The 6,055-nt window shown below is 52.0% G+C and overlaps 1 protein-coding gene across 1 annotated transcript in view; it reads right to left on the reverse strand.

Moving 5' to 3' along the window:
• Window positions 1-4,080, reverse strand: part of SCNN1B (sodium channel epithelial 1 subunit beta) — a 29,826-nt gene extending 25,746 nt beyond the window's left edge. Inside the window, exon 1 of the mRNA XM_081965390.1 lies at window positions 3,861-4,080. The gene's annotated coding sequence lies outside the window, so the exon portion shown is untranslated. The remainder of the gene's footprint in view (window positions 1-3,860) is intronic.
• Window positions 4,081-6,055: the final 1,975 nt, after the last annotated feature.

Here is a 6,055-nt window from a genome sequence, read left to right on the forward strand (position 1 = left end):
TAGGACAGGGACGGTAGGCTCGTTGGTGCGCTTATGCCTGCCCCTTACAGACCTCTTAGGAATGGGGTGAGGTCGATAATAGACAGTCTAAGGTTTGGGGGGTTTGGGAAAGAAACCACAGAGTCAGGTAGAGCATTCCAGGCATTGACCACTCGGTTGCTGAAGTCGTATTTTCTGCAATCGAGTTTGCAGTGGTTTACCTTAAGCTTGTACCTATTGTCTGCTTCTGTATTGTTGTGGTTGAAGCTGAAGTAGCTGACATTAATCTTGCAAATCTGAAATCCCTTCTCCCCTCCCTTGCCTTTCCTTGCCCCAGAAGTAGGAGATCTCTCTTGCCTGACCCTGCAACACTTTCTCCAGTTTCCCAACCTTATTCTCACTGCCCATTACAGCTCCCTGTGTCCAAAGGAGTCTTTCTGGTGGACTGCACATATCCTGTGGCCAAGGGTGTGCTTCATATGAGCAAGGATCCGAGAGGACGAGCCCTTAAAACAGAGGTCTCCAAACTTGGCAACTTTAAGACTTGTGGACTTAAACTCCCAGAATTCTCCAGCCAGCTGGCTGGAGAATTCTGGGAGTTTAAGTCCACAAGTTTTAAAGTTGCCAAGTTTGGAGACCTCTGACTTAAAACATGAGCCAGCAGGGCTGCAGCTACCCAAAAAACCAACGCCATCCTAGGCTGCATTAATATAGGGATAGACTCAAGATCACGGGAAGTGTTAATGCTACTTTATAATGCCTTGGTAAGATCACACTTGGAATCCTGCATCCAGTTTTGGTCCCCATGATGCAAAAAAGATCTTGAGACTCTAGAAAGAGTGCAGAGAAGAGCTACAAAGATGAATAGGGGACTGTAGGCTAAAACATGTAAAGAACAGTTGCTGGAATTAAATATGTCTAATTTAATGAAAAGAAGGACTAGGCTAGGGGGTGACATGATAACAGTGTTTCAATATCTAAGGGGCTGCCACAAAGAAGACAGGGTCAGCCTATTTTCTAAGGCACCTGACAAGAAGCAATGGAGGGAAACTAATCAAGGAGAGAAGCCACCTAGAACTAAGGAGGCTTTTCCTGACAGAACAATTAATCAGTGGAATGAGTTGCCTCCAGAAGTTGTGGGTGCTCCAATACTTGAAGTTTTTAACAGATTGGACAACTGTCTGTAATGCTATAGGGTTTCCAAGGTCCTTTCCAACTCTTTTATTCTGTTAAGGAAAGGCTATTTCAGATACTCTAGAAGGTAGGTAAGACATCCAATTTCCAGTAAAATGAAGTCACTGAGCAAGTAAACAGGTATCTGAAAACACAGCACAGTGGGTGAGTTTAAATAGAATTTTCCAAACTAATTTCCTTTTTGGCACACATATTTAATTGCAAGTGGATAGGGTAGATATACTGTCTTAACCCGTGAGGCTGAAAAGAAAATAAGAGAAAGCAAAGGTGTTCCACTTGTAATTATAATGTAGGGCCAGAACGAGTAGAATGTAGCCCAGTGGGGCACGGCAATTAGGAACTGGCCTTAACATAGCATTGTGTGCGCATGCAGTCAGTGCATGTTTATAGTGGTGCTTGAACAAAGGTAAAACAATAGCAACTGTATTTGTTGATGCTTGAATGCTTCCAAAGATAAAAATTTACTGGGTAGAGCTCAGGTGGTACCATAACAGAGGTCAGCTCAAACAAAATTCACAAGAATATGAGATAGAGGAAAAGACTCCAGGAAACTCCTAGGGTTGACACAATCAGAAAGTTGAAATATGCTGGGAGCAGGAGAGATGGCACCCTTATCTATGGGGAAATATGTGGGCACATATGATGATGGCATTAAACCACCAGTCCAATGCCCTGCTGAGAGCAATTGAGGTCCACTTGACTAATGGCTGCTTGAACAAATCCAGCCTTGCATTTTTAAGGTTAAATCTTTTTCACAAGAATTAGCTTCTATCCCATCATTGCTTCCTCTGAACCTGTTTTAATTTGTACAGATTCTTGTTAAAATGTGCAACCTAGAACTGGACACAGTAATTGATTCAAGATGGGCCTCAATCAATGCAGGCTAAAATGGAAGTATCGGGTGCTACTGCTGTGAAACAGCAATAACTGTTGTCTCAGGCTTTGAAGTTTCAGGAAGAAACTCAGGAATTTGTGACCCAGATAATGTGCTCACCCCTTCTCCCAGGCAACCGAGAAGGACCAGTTATGGAACTAACATCAGAGTTTGGGTTAGAGGATACTTTTGGGGGTGAAAGAAAGGAAGTGAACTTAAGCTGGAACCTGCATCCTGTGAGACTGTGAGACGAGAGGTTAGAGTAAAAATTTCAAATTGATATGTGATAGGAGAAAATGACAGAATAATTATACCTATAATTATATATACCCATATATATAATTATATCCTGAAAAAAAACCTAGCATCATTCCATCAAGCCCCAATACCATTTTTGTATGCTAATATGGCATCCATAATATTGGGGCTTGATTAAATGACTCCCTAATTTGAATATAACAGATTTATTCCGAAAGAAAAGATGCAGTTGAGAGAGGGAGGATGAATTGGACTATTTGCTAAGTCCACACTTTCCCTGCTATTGAGAGTCCTGGATTAAAGTAAGAGGAACAATTAACCAAAGCACTTCTATTCCCTTCAGTCCACATGTTCTCCTGGGGTGAAGCCTTTGGTTGTCCCAACCTCTGCTACCTGCAATCCCTCTAGGAAACCCCCCACTTCTAACAACTCCCTCTTGAAAACTCTCTCATCAATGTGCAAGACTGAGTGGAAGAAGTGCAAGTGGCAGACAAGCCACATTGGGATTGTAGGAGCAAAGTCTCCCCAAGGTTGCTCCTTGCACTTGGAGAAAAAAAGAACCATTTAAATAAATTCGGAGAAACAATATTGCTCAGAGATAAATAAAAAAGGAGAAAGGGGTCAACTCGGGAATTGGGTGGGTGGGTGTTCTTTAAAGGCCTGTACTAAAAACTCAACTGCAAACCATCACAATAACAAAACGGGGACAAGGAAGACGCAGAGAATTATAGTTCAGTTTGACAACGGATCACAGCCTAAACTCTCTACAAGAACCTTCAAATGGCAGCAATTAGGAGACATCAGCACGGATTTCTCAAAAACAAGGCTTGTCACATTAATCTCCGATCATCTCGGAGTCCTGGTTGGGAAACGGGGTAATTTGGCTGGAGCGAAAGTCAGAAGGCGCCGGCAGCAGCATCTGCTCAGACGGACGCATGTAAAGCAGAGGCTTCGGGGAATTGCGGCTCGTTTGGCCAGGCGCAGGGAGGGGCTGGGCTCGCCCCAAACGGCCCCCCGAGGGCTGCAACTGAGGGGCCCAGAGAGGAGACCCGTCGCCCCCGAGGCCAGGAGAACCCTGGAGGCTGGGAGACCCTGAGCCCATTGACCGGGCTTCGGAGGGAGGCCTTCAAAGCGGCGCCCCGAGAAGCTGCCTCGGGGAGACCGAGCCCAGCAAGCGGGGCCGAAGCTGCTGGGAAACGGGCGCCGACGGCGAAGAGGCTGCCAGTCAAGGGCAGGTGGCGGCTGCCCGGCCTCACTCGGCCGCCAAAGACTCCGGGCTTTCAATTCCACAAAGGCCGCTTGGACGTCAGGAAAAGGCCACATTTGGCCGCCCCCGAGAGCCCCGCAGCGGAGCGGAGCCCGAGCGAGCGCCGCCTCAGCGGACACCTGCCCGGGAGCCCCGCAAAGCCTCCCAGCTCCGCCTGCCGCCCGGCTGAGCACCTTCCTCCCGCTCTCGCCCGTCGGACTCGGGCAGAGGCGGAGGAGGAGCGCGGCTGGGGCGCCCACCGGGCACGAGGAGAAGGAGGAGGAGGAGGAGGAGAGCCGCCGCCCTCACCTGTCGGCGCCGCGCGCTTCTCTCCCGGGACGCCTCGCTTTCCTCGATGGGGCGGACGGCGGCGGCGGCGGCTCTCCTAGTCCGGGAAAGTGGGCGGCGGCGGCGGCCCTTCTCTGCTGCTGCCTCTGCCCGCTGCGCCCGCGCTCCTTTCGCCGCTGCGCTGTTCTCGGCCGGGCGCTTGTGCAGTCCCGGGAATTGGCCAGCGCGGCCGGCGGAGGAGGCGCGCCAGCCACCCCCGTCGGGAGGGCGCGGCGCTCCGGGCGCTCCCGCCCCTGCCCGGCCTCCTTTGCCCGGCCCTGCAGGTGCTCCAGGCCCGCTGCCCCGGGGCCGCCTGGGTCTCGCGCCGTCTCAGCGGACCAGGGGACCCTCCCGCCCGGAGCCTCCCCGCCGCGCACCCGGCCGACCGGAGAAGCCCATGCAGGGCGGCTGGCGGCTGCGGGCGCTTCTCCCGGGTTGGGCTACGCCCCCTCAGAGGAAGGAGATCGGGGACGGCGGGGCTCCGGGCAGCCCCCACAACGGGCCTTCCACGCAGGGGATCCTGTCTGAGCCCCCCCGCCCATCCCTCGTTCTGCCAGTTCATGACAAATGGAGAGGCTTGGCTTCCACCTGCTGTTAAGACGACGCCGTTTCTGTGCTTCTCCCTTCCATCCTTCCTGCTAGTTGATGGTGGCATCTGGGGAAGCCAAAGGCCCCTTCAGCTTTTGGGGTCAATCTGGGGCAGTAGCTGAGCTTCCCTGCCTGATGTTCTCCTTACAGGCAATGGGGCAAGATGAGCTTTGGGGCTCTCTCTGAACTGGCAGCAGCTCAGGAGCCTCGGCTGGCTGGCTGGAGGAGTGCAGCTGGGATCAGCCGCATGGTGTCTGGCAAAGGGCTGGCACTGCCACCAAGGACCAGTCCTGCAGAGCGCCAGGCTGGCCTCTCCCCATCACAGCACCTTTGATCCATTTCAGCTTCGGATGTCACCAAGGGAGGCCGCAGAGGAAACCCCACCTTTGCCTGTGGCTTCAGCTGAGCTTCTCTTCCTTTCCTGCCAACTGCTGCGCCTCCCTTCCCGGGACTGCCTGCGCCTCAGGTTGAGCAGGTTTAGAGGAGAGGTGGGGCTGTTTCTTCAGAGGGGATGGAGGCCCTTGGGGAGCTTCCCAGCCCATCAGCTTTTAGGTTAATTTGGGGAGTCCAATCACGGCTTGGTTCTTCTTAGCATCTCTTCTCTGCTAAGCTGCCTTCCTTAGTCATAGGCTGCATCCTGCGCCTTCTTCCTTCTCCAAAACTAGGCCGGGGAGTATGTAACTCTGACTGCTTTTTTTCAAAGGAAACCATAAGAAGGAGCTTTTCTAGATCCCTTTTTTTCCTAGTGCTAGAAAAAATATTTGTCCAATTATGGCAGCACTACAATTACAGTGTAGGTAATTGGATTTGGGGAGGGGGCTTTGAGCCCTCAGCTCTTCTGGAGACATGCTGATCCCTGCAGGGAAGGGCAGGGGGTGCCACAGGGGACAATGTGGTGTAGGGGGAAGCTCCCCCTTGACGGGACTGGAAGAGACAGGAGAGACTCTGAGAGGCAGCATTGCCAGCTGGTATCCAGTGCTTGAACCTTTGAGTCAAGCATGCCCTCCTCATTGAGCAGCCTCTTGGCCAGGTGTCCAGCTCATGTGATGCCTGAGATTTGGGCCCCTCCCACCCAGCAGCCTGGTTTCAGGGCTGCCCACTTCTGGTTTCTTGAGATCTTCCCTCAGAAAGCTCCTTATCTTGGAGGAGTAGCAGCCATGGAAACCACTGCAGGCATTTCAGAAGCAGGAAGCAGCGGGCTTTCCTGCCCGTGAGGAGTGGGATCATCTGCAGAGCCCGTCTCCCATGGTTGTCATGCACCCAGACAAGCCTCTTTTTAAGACCCAGACTGTTTCCCTCCTGGTTCCTGAGAAGAACAAACACTGAGGAGGCCAGGAGCATCGTCAAGGAAGAGACCCGAAGCTCCAGGCTCTTCTCGACATTGTTGGAAAGTTTTGTCTCTGGTTCTTTCAGCTGTTCCAGGAGCACAGCTTGTGCTTGCAGCCGATACAGTTCAGGAGGAAACAGGGTCCATCCTTTTCAAGTCATCTGAGAACAGGTGTCGTCCCCTCCCCTCCCCCGTCTCTGCATTACTCAAGTGAACAAGTCAGCAATTAAAAGGTCCCTCCCGTTGACCTGCCTTTCCTGGC

This window comes from Natrix helvetica (assembly GCF_964273705.1).
Source record: "Natrix helvetica genome assembly, chromosome: 13".
In the NCBI taxonomy this organism is placed as follows: Eukaryota; Metazoa; Chordata; class Lepidosauria; order Squamata; family Natricidae; genus Natrix; species Natrix helvetica.